The sequence below is a fragment of the Ceratotherium simum genome, chromosome X (assembly GCF_057802395.1).
Source record: "Ceratotherium simum simum isolate JZ-2026a chromosome X, ASM5780239v1, whole genome shotgun sequence".
Taxonomy (NCBI): domain Eukaryota; kingdom Metazoa; phylum Chordata; class Mammalia; order Perissodactyla; family Rhinocerotidae; genus Ceratotherium; species Ceratotherium simum.
Window position 1 is genome coordinate 88,081,783 of NC_141940.1, and position 16,248 is coordinate 88,098,030.

The 16,248-nt window shown below is 39.9% G+C and overlaps 1 protein-coding gene across 3 annotated transcripts in view; it reads left to right on the forward strand.

The window, feature by feature from the left end:
• SHROOM4 (shroom family member 4) overlaps positions 1 to 16,248 on the forward strand; it is a 187,217-nt gene that overhangs the window by 27,391 nt on the left and 143,578 nt on the right. The gene's annotated exons all lie outside the window — the stretch shown is intronic.

Sequence of the window (16,248 nt, forward strand, 5' to 3'; positions counted from 1 at the left end):
GGAAGTGTCCAACCACCCCCACTCATTGCACTCCTATCTCTGCCTCTCTAAGTAAGAGCACTCACTGGAAATATATGCATGTTTGTAGAGCTGTCTGCCAGTCCTCCCTGCCCATCCCTAATCTGCAGTGGGCTTTAGCTCTATTTACATGACCAGTGTGGAGCAAAATAAGAATTTTGGTTTAGAAAAATGGAGATGAGATGCCTATAGCAGATTGTCCTTTCATGTTAGCTAGCCTTCTACTATCATCCTAGTCTATCTTAGAACCTAAAGATGTAGAATGAAGGAAATGTTGCAGCTTAACTTGGTATAGTTTGATGACCTTTGTGCCAGAAAAGAGAATGTACTCAGGTGATCTCAAATTAACTCATAGTTGGAGGGATGGAGATAAGGGAAGGAGGATTGTTCCCAGGCATACCTTCAATTTGAGAGTTTACTGTGGGGAGAACAAGAGGAATCCCAGTAGCTTGGCTATTTAAATTGCCTCCACTGATTCTGCGCATACACAGATAGGCCCCTATCTGTCTCCTATTTCCCCCCAAACTATGTATGCATTCAGTAAACGTAGTTGGGTATCTGTTATGTGTAAGGCTTCCATTTCTGAAACCCAGGTTATTTCCTTCTCTGCTTGTTTTTTTTTTTTTTTTTTTTTTGGTTTGTCAAAGTGACTGTTAGAGATGATTATTCAATTCATCTCAAGTATAGAATTGGAAATGGAGAACATCTATGGTCCCTGACTCTGTAAAAGGAAACTGTCCCATCCTACCCTACCCTCACCAGATTTTTAGTTCACATAAAGCAAAATACCCTACAGTCTACAGTTGAGATTGTTACCTCTATGATCTGCTACCCTGGGCACGTTACTACCATTCTCTAGGCCTCCTTTCCCCCATCTATAAAGTGAAGAGTTTAAACTAAGGACCCTTTCAGGCTTAAAAATTCTGATCCCAACCTTTGTTTTCCCTTTGTGAGTGCAATATGGGGCATAACAAATTATTTTAAATGGTGATGATGATGGTTTATTTTAAGATTTAAAAAAAAATTTAACTACCATTTAAATCTTAACTCTGTTGGGAGTTTTGGCTTTTCAGGCAATTAAGTAAAACTCTTATAATATCCGCTGTATGTTCTTAAACAGTGAATAAGTTACAGATAAAATAGCTGGGTCTATTTGGGGTCAAAGCTTTAATATTTGTCTCTATAGTCATGGTCTTTATCAATATGAAACCCCCTGAGGACTCAGACCCCTGAACTGCCACTAGCCCATATGGTTCTTTTATACCAATTACAAAAAGACTGTCCTTTCTTCAGGTGCACTCAGCCCTGCGTAAAGGCAGCAGGCTTGGCAAGTGGAGCCCAGGTTGCCATTTACTCCTTCAGCCTGGGGACTTTATGCAGTGGTTAGATGCTATGTGATTTCATTAATAGTGCTTTTCATAATGTCCTTTTCAGATAGGACCCAATTTTGCTTGTTTTTCTTATCACTGCCGTCACTGACTCATTTTCCGCTGCAGCATCCTCTGAGGTTGAAACGCAATCTTTGTTTCTTCTTCCTCACTTCTTACCCTTTGCTTGGTATTCCATATTGTTGATTCTAGGTCCCATTATCTCTGCCTACTGTTTGGTTGTCTTTTAAAAATTGTCTTATTCATTCTAGGTGGCTAAAAAGTCTCTCGCCTATATGCACAGTGAATTCAGTGTCTGTTTTCCTGCCCTTGGTATACATGGGGCTGACTCAGGACTTTTTTGCATACTCTGTTGCCCAAGGGATTTGTTACTTAACAGCTATACAAAGAGGTTCTCACCCACGTGCCAAACACCATACTGGGAGCTCCACAGCTATGCCTCTGGCCCCAGGGCCTTTTCTCTTCACAAGATGGCTGCCACTGCTGCTATGAGTTTGAAAGACTCCCAAAGGCTACCACTCACCCCATCTCCCTTGCTAGTGTTTTTCAGCAGGGAGGGAACATTATACTACTTTCCTAGCTCTGGCCCTAATCCCAGGCATTATCTCCCTCTGACTTCCCTTAAGAGGTTTGCCTTAACTGGCGGTGGTGGTGATGATGGTGACTGGGTGAATCCCTAGGTCAGGAAAGAAGAACCAGAGGTAGTCAAGTCCAGGAGAGGAGTGTTGGAGGCACACTGTGGGCCTTTCTCTTCTTCCTGTGTGTTCCATACTCCCTGATTCCAGCATAGAAATACCTGTGCCTAATTCCTGTCCAGGAGCAGTCTAGGTAGCTGGGGATGCCAACAAGTTTCTGTTAACCATTTCTTGGCCTGGAATACTGAAGGAGAAGATCCCAGAGGCCCAGATGATTTCCTTTGGCTTACCTTCCACAAACTATTCGCTTCGTGTTTAGGTCACTGAATGCAATATCCACAATACTATTTTAATTATTTGTATAAGTGAGCTTGTGAGCTCTTAGAAAGCTAGATTCTACTTTTCTAAAATCTGTGTACCCAAAATAGTTAAACCATCAACTTTTACCTCATTCCATATTATCTTTTAAAACCATCAACTGTTTCTTTTCTCTATTGCCTATAAAGCCCCTTGCTTATAAACATTAGAGACCATGGACTCTGAAGTCCTTAAGACCTGAATTCAAGTCTAGCTGTGTAAGTTTTGCCTTCTGTAAAATCAGACTATTATCAATCTCGTTGACGAGTTGTGAGAATTCAGTAAGACTATGCATGTTAAATTCCCAGCACACAGTCCATCATGGAAACAATTCTGTCGTTATGATTATTAATGGCCTAAATTTTGAAGTACTTATCATAATTATCTTCTAAGGAAACATTTATGATACCTAAAACTTATGTAGTGGTAACTGTGGCAGATGCTGTTTAAGAGCTTCCCATCACTTCACTCATTTAATTCTCACAACAATTTTTAAATATCTATTAGTATTTCCATTTCAGAGATGAGGAAATTGAGGTACATAGAGGTTAACTAAAGTGCCCAGGGCCACTCAGCTGGAAAGTGGTGAAGCGATGTTTGTGATCTCAGGCTGGCAGGCTCCAGATTCCATGTTCTTAACCACTATGCTATATTAAGTAAATTTGATCATGGTTACATTTAAATATGGCCTTTAAAACTATTTTTAATTGATGAGCACTTACTGAGGGCCTCCTGGATGATAGGGGTTGAGACAAAGAAAGAGAAAAATGTAAGTTACTACTTTTTAGCGATCTTACCATCTAAGAGAGGAGATGGACGAACACACATGAGAGAGGCATAAGGACAGCTTGGAAAGAGTAACTAAATCTGTCAATTAATTACAGCTGTCAACACTTTGCTTTACTTTGACAGCTTTAGGGCCCTCTAGACCAGTGCTTCTCAAATATTACTGTGCATACAAATCACATGGGCAATACTCTTAAATGCAGACTTTGATTTAATAGGTCTGGGTGAAGCCAGAGATTCTGCCTGTCTAACAAACTCTGTTCAAGGGTGATGATACTTCCAGAGACCACATTTTGAGTAGAGAGGTATGAGGCATTGAGGGTCTACAGTGTAATACAATGCTTTCTAGATAGGCAAAGACATGTTGAAGACCTCTGAGCTGACTATATGGGGACTGGGATGACAGTTGCAGAATGTCTTAGAACAATTGGTTTAAAAATTGCTGTGATATGTGAAGGGTACTCAGGAATCTTGGTGAGAGTCTGAGCAAAGGATTAATATGGTCAGAAAGGTCATTTTGGGTGCTTTGTGGAGGGTGGATAGAGGGGGCTAATGACTGGAGGAGGTCCAGCTCAGAGATTGGTATGGAAATTCAGGCAATGAGAGGGTAAAGGCCTGGGGTGTGATTATGGCGGTGGAAATGGACAGGAAGGCCTGGCTCCAAGAGAGATTGATTTCTGCAAACCACCAAAAATTCAGCACACTTAGGATCTCCTCAGTAATAGCTCAGAAGTGAAGAGGACTCTGAAAAAATCACTTCCCATATCCATTATCTCATTTCATCAACACAGCAACTATGGGAGATTAGTACTTTCACTCCTATTTTACAAATGAAACTTAGATAATGTAGCAGCAACTTAAACCATGTCTGAGAAAAGGCAAAGCTAATTGCAAGAGAAAAGACATTGTGAAAAGGGTCACAATTATTCGTCTTGTTTTTATAAATTCATTTTTTCTCATTAACAGAGTAATATATTTTGATTATAAAAGTAATATATATTAGAGATCATACTACATGGCTGTATTGCCTGTATCCTTCCCTCAAATTCTTCCACTTAACTTATTATGGCTCTTTTTCCTTGTCATTAGAAATTTTTTTAAAACTTAATTTTAAATTACTGCATAATAATAGCCCCATATGGATGCCTTATAATTTAATTTACTACTTCTATGTAATTGGCCAGTTAGGTTTCCAGCTTTTTGCTATTATAAATAACATTGTGGAGAACATCTTTGTACATACATCTTTGTCCAAGCATCTGATAATCTACTTAAAGACATATCAACTCTTTAAGAAGTCTTCTTACCTGTTTACAACTGGCTGATTTAATGCTTGATAAAAGATTGGGTCAGCCTAGGGCTTGACAGGTTGCCTAAGCATCTCTCATTGTCTCAGATTACATAGTGAACTCTCGCTGGGCCCCCAGGTTCAGGAATTCATATTTTGGAAAATTCTGCATTCTAGTATCATCATTGATCTTGGGTCTTCTCATGCTGGTCTATCAGCAACAGGTATGACTACCTGTTGGGCTCTGGACTGGGGTTGGGGTGAGAAGGTGGAGAGAAATGAAATAGAAGGCCTAGTTCCTGCCTGCAAGGGGCTTATCAGCTCTTTGGGGAAAGAGGCCAAATACATGTGGGATAATTAAGGAACGGATCAAATCAAAACACCAGCTTATGTAGCTTGAAAGTCTGTAGAGAAAAGCAGATATGTTAATAATATTATGGGTGATTTTGTCGTCGTCTTGTTGCTAATCTATATATTCTGTGGTATCTATATGGAAGAGGTAGGAAAGCAGTGTAGTTTGGATCTGGAGGCAGAATTGAACTGAAATTCTGTCATTATCTCTTGTGTGACCTTGGGCAAGTTATTAAACCCTTCTGAGCCTAAATTTTCATCTGTGAATTACGGATAATAATATTATTTATATGTAGATTTTCTGATGTGAAGAAATGATCTAAGACACTAAGTGCTTAGATCCTATGCCTGGCACACAGTAATGCTTATCACTAGGTAATAAGTGCTACCTAGTATTATTATTAATATTATTAGATATTATTTAAATAAAAGGTTAAAATATACATATGTAGTTAAATATGTATGTGTGTATATGTGTGTGTGTGTATATATATTCCTACCTATTCTGTTATTTCTAAATATAACTATATATACACACACACACACACATACACACATATTTATAGTTATATTTACAAAGAAAGAACAGGTTGGAATTTAAAGAAGCCTAGAAATCCAATTTTGATTAGCCTTACTTCAGGCAAGAAGCTTTTCTCTGGCACTAGGCTGCCAAGGGAAAGTTGCTGTTGCCACCTCCTCCCCTCCCACTATCACCAATCTTCGGGGCTTGGTTCCTTAGCTGCGCAGGGCTGGCACTGTTCAGCAGCAGGTTGAGTTGAAAGACTACAAGTTGTGGAGCCACAGACATCTGGGTTCAAAACCTGGAAGTTCTCTTTCTTAGCCAGGTGCCCCTGAGCAATTTCTGTGAAGTAACTCCCTGTATCTCAGTTTCCTCATTTGTCAACGGCAGTCATACTTAGGTCGCAGGATTGTTGTAAGGAGAATTAAATAGTATTGTCAATATGATTGTATTTGGTCCATGGTTGAGTGCAAATTATTTTCCTTTCTTTTGTCACTGAAGTTTTTGTCTGGCTTTTGCAATACCACACCCTCCACTGCTTCTCCTACCTGGACTAGGGACCAGTTCCCTCACATCTCACACCTTGAAGAGACTGGCTCCTAACAATATCTCCTTTTACTTGTCACCCAAGTCAGGTGTTGGTTTCTTAACTTGAGTAAGTAAAAATGTCCTTTTTACTAGCTATTCAGAATTTTGCTCCCCAGACTCTGTTCCTTCAACCTCCCTTTTACCTTCCCTTGTAAGCATGCCATATCTTTCTCTTTACCTGCCTCAGAGTTGCCCCACCTCCACCTGGGGTGGGGGTTGGGAGGCCTCCCATTATCAAAGCCAAACATTCTTTCAATCTTTGGAGTTCTTGCTCTGGCACTGCTACTGGAAATTGGACAGTCTGCTGGTTAACCCTCCCCCAGCCCCTACTCTTTGTATTCACACCTAGAATTCTTCACTCCTAAGTATGATCTTCAATCCAAACTGGGCCTGCCTCTGGCCTGGCTTGCTTGGTGCTGATTTGTGTGTGTGTGTGTGTGTGTGTGTGTGTGTGTGCGCGCTCGCGCGTGTGCCTCTGATCCATCAGGCACATGAGCTATAGTGGAAAGAGCCCCTTAGATACCACTGACTCTCCTACTCAGAGCCCAGTATCAGCCATTCCTAAGGAACTAAGCTGCTACTTAAGGCAACTGACACTACATAGCCCTAAACATATTCTAGGCCAAAACTTGTATCTGCTCTCCGGGCCTAGCATTTTTGAGATCCCAACCAACTATTCAGGAGCTTGGAGCAGATCCAAAGCTGCAGCTTCAGGAGGGTGTTGGCACTGATTATTTATAGGCACCTCAGCAGGTATACTAGGAAGCAAGTGAGGAAAAAGAAAAAGATTGTTAATATAGGGAGGGTTATTTACGATGTGAGGGTCAATTTAAGAAATGTTTACATGACAAAGGTACATTCTGCCAAAATTATGTTGAAGAGATCAGCCTTTGTGGTTTTTTTAAATTGTCCCTTGTATAATTTATATGTAGAATCCAGGGCCAACCAATAGTTTGCCTCCTCACAAGTTAGCTTGTTTTCTTTTATCAGATGAAGGCTTTAGAACCTATAGTGTTTGCCTTTATGCCTTGGCTGCTGGGAAGCTCAGAACAAATTTAAATTTTCAACTGAAGCATATATTAACAAAGGGTTTTCTTCTTTTTAAATAAAATCATCTGCCCCTCTATTTTTTTTAAAATTTCTTCTAATTATATGACCCTGTGATAGAAGAATTTTTATTGTAAGGTACTTCAAATCTTTTTGGATATAAGTAGGGCACCTGGTGGGGGAGGATTGTTGTCCTTGATTTTTGGCTATCCTGGGAAGAAGGCAAAAGTATAAGAGAAACTCCTCAGTCTCCCTTGGCCAGCGCAACAGCCTTTGCAGGGAGAAGTACCCCTGCAAGCTTAGCTTAGGAGAGGAGAAGGAGCTGTGCATAGTCTTTGGCATTTTGCTTTGCAGGAGCTCTATTCTCCAGTCCCAAGCTGATCTTTTCTGAAATTAGATACAGATGGCTCAGGTGAAAAATAGCACATTTTATATATTTCAACAAGAGTGCTTTTGCTACTTGACATCGTTCTGAGACACTAAGGAGGCTGAGGTGTCTTCTTCAGTAGGAACTTTGTAACTTGCAGTGACAGGGAGTCAGGGTCCTAGCTTCCTGTTTCACCTCCAAGAATGTGGTTGCGAGTCCTCAGTTTGAGAATTCAAGGAGACAGGTGAACTTCAGTTGGATACCTTAGCACATTGGAGACTCCACCAGAAAGGGGGGCTTGTTCTGTAAACCAGGCTTTCTTGCCTGTATTCTACCTCAAATGAGAGACAAGATTGCCTTAGGGGACAGGCGTCACCACCATCAGATTAATTTTCCTAAAGCCCAACTTTGATAATGTCCCTTTTCTTCTCACCACTCTTCCTTGGATCTGCCTTCATGCTCATCCCCTCTGTTCCATCTTGTTCATTGTGCTCTGGTCATTGCTTTTAGCTAAAACATAATTAGTTTATCAGAAATGCCATACCTCTCATGAAGCTGTGCGAGTTTTGCTGTCAGTCAGACCTAGATTTAAACTTTGGCTTTGTCACATTGAAGTAGTGAGAGTTGACCCTTTCTGAATCCTGTTTCCCTACCTGTAAAATGGAGTCAAGGGTACTTCTCTAATAGGGTTATTGTGAAACTTACTATATTAAGGTGAGATCTATCATTTATTGGGCATACACTTTTCATATCATCATCATTATCTCATGCACCCTTTAAGTCAGGTACTAAAATTAGCCCATAAGACAAAAATAATGAATTATTGGAAATTCCCCCTGAAAATCCCTTGTATGCAATAAAGCATTACATCTATGTATAGAATCCTATACAGTAATTCTTTGTTTGTAAACCTCTGAGCTGGACTGAAGAAGGAAACAGGATCTTCTCTCCCTTAGTGGTTTTGAAGAAGCAAGCTGCCATAAATGTGAGTTACCCATGAAGAAGACCATGTGGCAAGCAAAGGAAGGCAGCCTCTAGCTGAAGACTAGCTAGAGTCCAACAGCCTGCAAGGAACTGAATCCTGTCAATAGTCTTGTGAGCTTTGAAGCAGATTCTTCCCTAGTTGAGCCTCAGATGAGACCACAGCCCTGACCAACACCTGATTATAGCCTTGCAAACAACCCGGCTAAGCCATGCCTGGACTCTTGACCCACAGAAACTGAGATAATAAATGTGGGTTGCGTCAAACCAAAAGAAAAAAAAAAAAAGAAAGGAATAAATGGAAAGTGTTTATGCAGTTGTCTGGGTATTCCAACCATTCTACCTCTAAGATGACCATCAAATTTCTAGTGGTGAATAGGGGATCTGTGGAGAATTCTAGAGGCTTTGTTTGTTGGATTTGTTCTATTTCGTTTTCATATTAAACCTCTACCTTAATCTAAGTTAATAGAATTGTGGTTGTGAAAATTTCTTTTTTTTTTTTTTTTGTGAGGAGATCAGCCCTGTGCTAACATCTGCCAATCCTCCTCTTTTTTTGCTGAGGAAGACTGGCCCTGGGCTAACATCCATGCCCATCCTCCTCTACTTTATATGGGACGCCGCCACAGCGTGGTTTAAAAAGCAGTGCGTCGGTGTGCGCCCAGCATCTGAACCGGTGAACCCCAGGCCGCCGAGGCAGAGCGCACGCACTTAGCTGCTGCGCCATCGGGCTGGCCCAGTGAAAATTTATATTGTATGTAAAGTACTTAGCCCACTTTCTGCCACTGCCAGTAAGGACTTAATAAAATTTTAGCTGCTATTTTTCTTAGTAGTAGTAATAATAGTAGTACTAGTAAGATATGTGACAGCACCTAACATAGGGCCTGGTACATAGTCATTGCTCAATAACGTTTGCTGGAATTGGATCCATATACATACTATTCTTTTATAGTGTGGGTAAAGAAGGATTTGGCCACCTGCTTCCTGTCTTTCCAAGTTTCCTGCTGTGGCCCCTTGGCATTGGTGACATTTCAACCTCGAGTTTGTTCTCAGGTAATTCTGAAAGCAGGGAGTCTGCCTTATTCATCTTATTCATCAGGAACCCCACAGTTCCTGACATATGATAGGTAATCAGTGAAGGAATAGATAGATGGAGGAAGCAAAGGTTTGAATCAAACAAGGAGTCTCCTTGCCTTTGTGAGATTTTAGGGACCAGGCTTCAATTTGGGCTGTTGCTGCTTTTCCTGGGCTTTTGGCATCACGCCTTGATGGTTCTGCATATTCTTTGAAACCTTGCTCTGAGCTGGAAACCGTTGTATTCTTAATGGGGTATCTCTGGCATAAGTACTCAAAAGTATAAAAGCTGGCTTTGGTATACTGAGCACTTCAAGGGAGAAATGGCCCTTGAGAAGGAAGGTGATAGAGCAGCAAATAAAAGCATGAGATTTAGAGTCAAGATGAACCTTAGTTCAAATCCTAGTTTTGTCACTTCTAGCTATGTGTCCTTGGGAAGTCCCTTAAACTCTCTGAGCCTCAGTCTCCTCTCATCTGTAAGATGGGGGACATATTACATACCTCTTGGTGTTGTTATGAGGCTTGAAATATAAGTGTGCTTAAAGGCATGGTACATAATAATTGCTCAATAAATGTCAGCTACTATTGTTGTTGCATACCCTATCTCCTCTCCTTTCCAAAATGAATATAGCTTTATTGTTTTCCATGTCCTCAAAAGCCATACTGTTTATTGTTTTAATATTAACTTAGAAAATACATAAAAGTTTAAAGAAGAAAATGAAAATTACCTACATTCCTACCACCTAGAAATAACCAGCATTGATAATTAGGTGTATGTATATCTCACACTTCATTTTTCTATGTTTATATATACACACACACATTAGAAATGAGTTCATATGATATATATTGTTTTGTAGCTCACTTTAATATACCGAACATTACATTGTAGAAATATTTTCAGATCTATGTTATCATTTTAATGGCTTCACGGTATCACACTTGATGACTATATGAATACCATAAATATTTTAACCAGTATCATATTAATTTAATTTGCTTGTAATGTTTTGCTATTATAAACAGTGCTACAGTGACCATTTGTGTACATAGATCTTCACACATTTGTCTAGTTATTTTATTAAGAGATATTCATAAAAGAAGCAGAATTGCTCAGTCAAAGGGAATACGTTTTAAAAATCATCCCCTTTATTAATTACAGCACCTACTGGATTAATCTTTATTAAATGGGATAATGAATGGGAGGAAGCTTTGAAAACTGTCAAATGCTATATAAGCATGAGTTATTGCATTGCAATTGTTATTGTTAGAGGTGTGGCGGGCTGATGACTTTAAGGACTAGGAGAGGGGAGAAGGCTTGATTACTCCCTGATTTTCATGACATATACCTATATAAGAATGCATGCATAAGTGGGTGGTTACTGTTTATTTTAAAGGATCTACACCTCCACTCCTTCCCCCAAACTGCCAAGATGAAGAAAGACTCTTGCAATCTTGAAGTGAAACAATTGCTTTTAAATATGGCTCCTTCCAGCCAAATGTTCAGACCTATTCTTTGCTAAACTCAAATTTTAGGAAAGCATTTGAATAGAAAAGCACAAGGTCTCCCAAGCTGCTTCTGCTCTGAGTTGTTGTGCTACACTCTTGAGAACCAAACCTGAGGGCCTGGCTTCGTGTGTGTGTGCGCGCGTGCGTGTGTGTGTGGAGGGGGGGTGTTGGGGAGAAATACTTTTTTAAGGCAAGGCTGGTTGGTCAGTGCCCAGCTTATGGATACCTTGGTCACACCTTCAGTGGAGGGACTCGACTTGCCAGCGAACTTGACATTCCACAGAGCTCAGGCCAATCTAGAGAGACTAACTCAGCCACCTACTCTTCTGGTTTCCTGTTTTTCTAGCAGCCAGAGTGCCTCTTGAGTCTAACTTTATTGGAAGTATTATTGAGTAGGGGGAAGTGTGTATTGAGAAGTCTTGAATCTGGATCTCCTCATCTAACAGCCTGAATTCTCTCTGACTTCAAAGACTGGGCACTCGTCCAGGAATGATGCTCTTGGCCCCTGCTAGAAGGTAAGGCCAGGTGTGGGAATGCAAACAGACTGTGGAGGTCTGTACGAGGGTGGAAGGCAGCAGGAGAATCTGTGACCATGGAGGGGAGCAGATGCCTGTGCGCTTGGCCAGGCTCCACCTTTAAAAGGGTGCTCCTTGCAGGAATGTTTTCAATGATGCCTGTCAGAGAGCTTCGGCTCTTTGAACCTCTAAGTCCGAATTGGGTGATATTTGCCTTAAGCAGTAATGAGCAAGGAAATGATTTATTCTGAGACCTTGACTATATTACTATTAAATCACTGGCATACTGATGAGCCCTATTGATCCCCAAACTGTTTCCTGAGTTCTCTCTACAAATCCATTCTCTCTAATCCCAGCGAATCTGTTGTCACTGCTGGCTATGTGTATGCTGCTCTCTTGAAAAGCAGCACCCTGTGGGTATTTTGGACTCATTCGTCCTCCTTTCTACCCAGGTCTCCAGCTCGCTGAGCTATGAATTTTCACCACTCCTCCCCAAGTTTTCTTCACTGTTCAGTTTTTCTTCTGACTCTGTAAGCAAACTTGTGTACATACCTTTTCATGTGCTCACATGCATTTCTGGGTTTGCATGCTTGACTCCCTGAGGCTGTTTGTAAGTCTGCGGGTATGTGGGTAAGCTTTCTTGTTTGTAAAGGGATATGTCCCATCTGTGGGTACCTCATCAGAAACCTTGATTGTGCGTGCAGTGGAGGCAGGCCTGTGGGCAGGAGAGGTATTATGCTGGAGGCATGTGGTTGGCCCTTCTCTTGAACAAGTAGGCTTTGATGAGCCCTTAATTGAATTATGAGTGTGGAGAACAGGGAAGCTTATCCTCCATTGTTGGGGAAAAGATGGAAGATTACACTGACTCTGGAAGAAAATGTCTTCATTTTTTTTCTAGAGTATGTGGAATAGACTCAGATGACTAATGCAGGGTCTAGATTCAAAAGGCCTCTTCTGTTCAGGAAAATGTGGGGTTTGAGATGTGCAGGTGAGCTTAAGACAAGCAAAGGTTTTGAATGGTTATTATGTTCCCCACCCCCTCTAGACTCTAAACCCTTTGAAGGTACATTCTTCCTTATTTTTGCTTTTCCTCTCTGGGTCTTGTATAACACGGACACTTAAAAAATAGCGAATGGATTATTAAGGCAGAAGGATAGACTACTAGGCTTACTGAGACTGTCGATGGGCCTACAGAATCCCACATAACTTCCCAGGAAGGAAAGCTTCAACCCAGGAGGTCTTGTTTCCAGAGTTGGCCTTAGACAAGTGTCCCACCCTCCCTACTCATGAAGTAATTGGCAGAATGGCTAGAACAAGTAAATGATTGTGCCATAATTAGTTTATGACCTGAGGGCATGCCAGTTTGTAGCCCTGCCAGTCTGCTAGCTGCCACCAGCACAGATATGCCTCATAAAAGTGCAAGCGACAAAGCTATGGTACTATTTCCTGGGCCTGCTAAGCCTAATGACTCAGGCCTATGAACTGAGAGTAATTGAGCTAGTGTGTTAACATTTCCTAAGAGAATACTGATCTTTTATATTTTCATTTTATGCAAAAGTAACCTTTATTTATTACAGTTGTTAATCCTTGCTTTGACTTAATTGTAATGCTCCTCCCTTTCTCTCCTCCTCCCTCCCTCCTTCCCTCTCTCTCTTTCCTTCCTCCCTCTTTGTTTATGCAGGGGGAGCATAGTGAGGCTAGGTCAAGACATAGCATCTAGCCCATTGTGTAACAATAATTGAAATCATTCCCTTCTTATATGCTCAGGAAATGGCTCAGCCAGTATCTCCTGTAGGTCTCACCCTCCTTGCCTACTGCTGGTATGACTGTTGCCCAAATATTCTCTTCCAGTGTCCTAAGAGTTCAAGTTCATCACTTGGGTGATGAGAAATCTATCAACCTGCCAACCTAATTCATATAAATGTGTACCAGAGTGTTGGTGCCAGACATGAGCAGATCGGATTCTGAAAGTGGGTTTTGATTCTGTGGTTCCATGAGCTTATCTTTTCTTTCCTGCCCATCAACCTGCATTGTATTTTTATTTCAGGTGCTCAAGGTATGGGAATCTTTGGACCCATTAAAGTTGAATTAAGAGTGTACACAGTATTTGTTGCTGACCAAAGCACTTAGCAGCTCACGTTCATGGGTAGAGAAAGAGATTTACTGATTCACTAATTCTATTTTTACATATAAGAAATAAAGCAATTTATAGAATGACTAAAATCAAAGAATGGCTCGCATTCAGGGATTCCTTTCAGAACTATTAGGATAATTGTTTCCAACATCATACAAGCAGAATTAATACCCCTAGCCCCATCCAGGGAACAGACCGAAGGTGGGAAATTCTTTACTCTTTTTTTTCTTCTTGTCATCACAGCCAAGTATTCACAGCTTAAATTTCTTCTGAGTGTTTTATTTTGTTAGTTGTGCTGCTCAAAATGAAGATATCGTTCTCTTTTAACATTGTCAGCCATCACTTTTCTCACCCAAAATGTTATTTCTATTTATTTTGAATTGCCTTTAATGTGTCTGCTGACTTCTTTGGTAGGGCTGGTGTCCAGGTCTTTCACAAAAGGCTCTAATATATTTATGTTAGGGTCTGTATTTGGGCCCTGCGTTGATTTCATATTTGAAGGCTAATCATGTATGGCCTTCAGTAAAACCTATAATTTTTGGAAAACTCACATTTTGTTTTAATAAATAAGTTTAAGATTGGGCCCTTGATGAGAAATATAAGACTAATTTTCACATATTTGTGAAATTCAAGCACATTATCTATTATTTCAAAGCACTAGTAAGATGTAATAAACCAAAGAAACCTAAGTTTAAATAAATGTATTTTAATTGATAATAGGCATATGAGCATGACTCTAATAAATTAATTTGCTATTACTTGTCCCCAAGTTTCTCTTTAATCATAACATGGCCGCATGTCTTCTTGACTTATAATTTATAGAATTTAAGGCTGTCTTTCCTCATCAGACATATTTCCATGTGAAAATATTTCTAGTATGAACTAGAAGAGTTTTGTTCAAAAACATAGCGTTCATGAAATGCAAACAGTTTTACCAAGGGCCTATAATTAAGGCAAAACCATTTTCAGTAATGCCTCACTTATCCTGAATCTCAGAACATAGCCTGGACCCCAGTTATAAGTTAAAAAAAAAAAAAGGTGGCTTTGAGATCTTGAAACAGCTGCCACAAAGCCCATGGTACAGGGAAACAGGCCCTCATGCTTTGACTTCAGAGAGACCCACTGAACCTTAATTTAGTGGGAGCCTGTTATTCCCTCTGTTATAGCAGAATACAAGAGGCAAATTAGAACTGGGAGTGGCAGGTTGCATGGGTTTCAGGAGGTAGTTTACCCTAGAAATAAACAGTGACAACTGGGATGGAGAGACTACAAAAGGAAAGGCCTAACAATATGGAATAGTTAGATAGCCTTCCACACAAAAATATAAGATTGTGGTATTCTATAGTGTTGATATGCCAGATTGTGCTTAGCCATTCTATTATTATTGGGGATTTAAGTTATTTTAAAATTTTCACTCTTATAAAAAGTGATGCAGTGACCAGTTTCTGTACAAATTGCATTTCTTCTATTTCGAGTTATTGCTTTTTGGTAACTTACCAAAAGTATAGTAACCAGGTCGAAAGGTATGAGCTGTTTTATAGCTGTTGTTACATGTTGCCAGATTGTACTCCCAAAAGATTAAACTGTGTAAATACGCCTATTTTCTCACAGCCCTGCAACACTGAATGTTATCATTTTTAATATTTTTGCTAATTTAATAGGTATGTAAGTATACTATCCATTTGTTTTAATTTTTATTTATTTAATGAGGCTTTACATTTCTTAATGTCAAAATTTGCCGTCTGTTTCCTTATTCATTTTCTTTGAGCACTTATCAAGTAAAATCTATTGACTTTCTATGTTTTTATCCATTCCTTATATTTTGGATAGTTCAAGTTTATCATTTATATTTGTCACATATTTTTCCAATTTTATTGCTTTCATTTTTATGTGTGCTTTATTATATTTCACTATGCAAAAGTGTTCTTTTTCACATTTATATATTCAGATCCATCCGTCCTGTCTCTGATGTTTCTTTCATTTTTCAATATTCAGAAATTTACCACTCCTCCACAGCTGGGACAAATATGTGATTCTGTCCTCCCCGCTACCCCAGGGTGTTTTTTCTTTTTTGTGTTTAATTCTTGGACCCATCTGGAATTTATTGAAGTGTATGGTATGAGGTATGGATCTAAAGTAAAATCTCTATACTGATATCCAAATGTTTTAGCAATTCAATTTGGCAAATATTTCTTGAACTCTTCCTATGTGCTAAACATTGTACTAAGTATCACAAGAAAGTTTTTTAAAAATGAGACAAAGTCCATGCTCTCCAAGTGTGTGATCCTGTGTCTGTGTCTGTCTGTCTGTCTTTCGCTCTCCCTCTTTCTCTGAAGAGGCCTTAAGGGTGGCAGTGTCAGTAATAAGGTAGATATTTAAATAATTATAACAAAGTACAAGGAAGACTATGATACGTATCATCAGAGAGGTTAAAACCAAGAAGCTGTGGAAATTTAAAGGAGTGAGAGATTCCACCCAAGATAAGGAAAGGCCTCAAGGTAGACGTGAAATTTAAGAAGGGCTCAGATGGCAGGATTTTATTTATTCAAAAAACATGTGCTGAATATCTATTATGCCAGGCCTTGTGCTGGGTGCTAGGGATAGAGATGAACAAGACATAATCCCTGACCTCAAGTTGCTCTCAGACTAGCAAGACAGGGTGCTGATAAAGGAAACATACCAGGAAGAGGTAA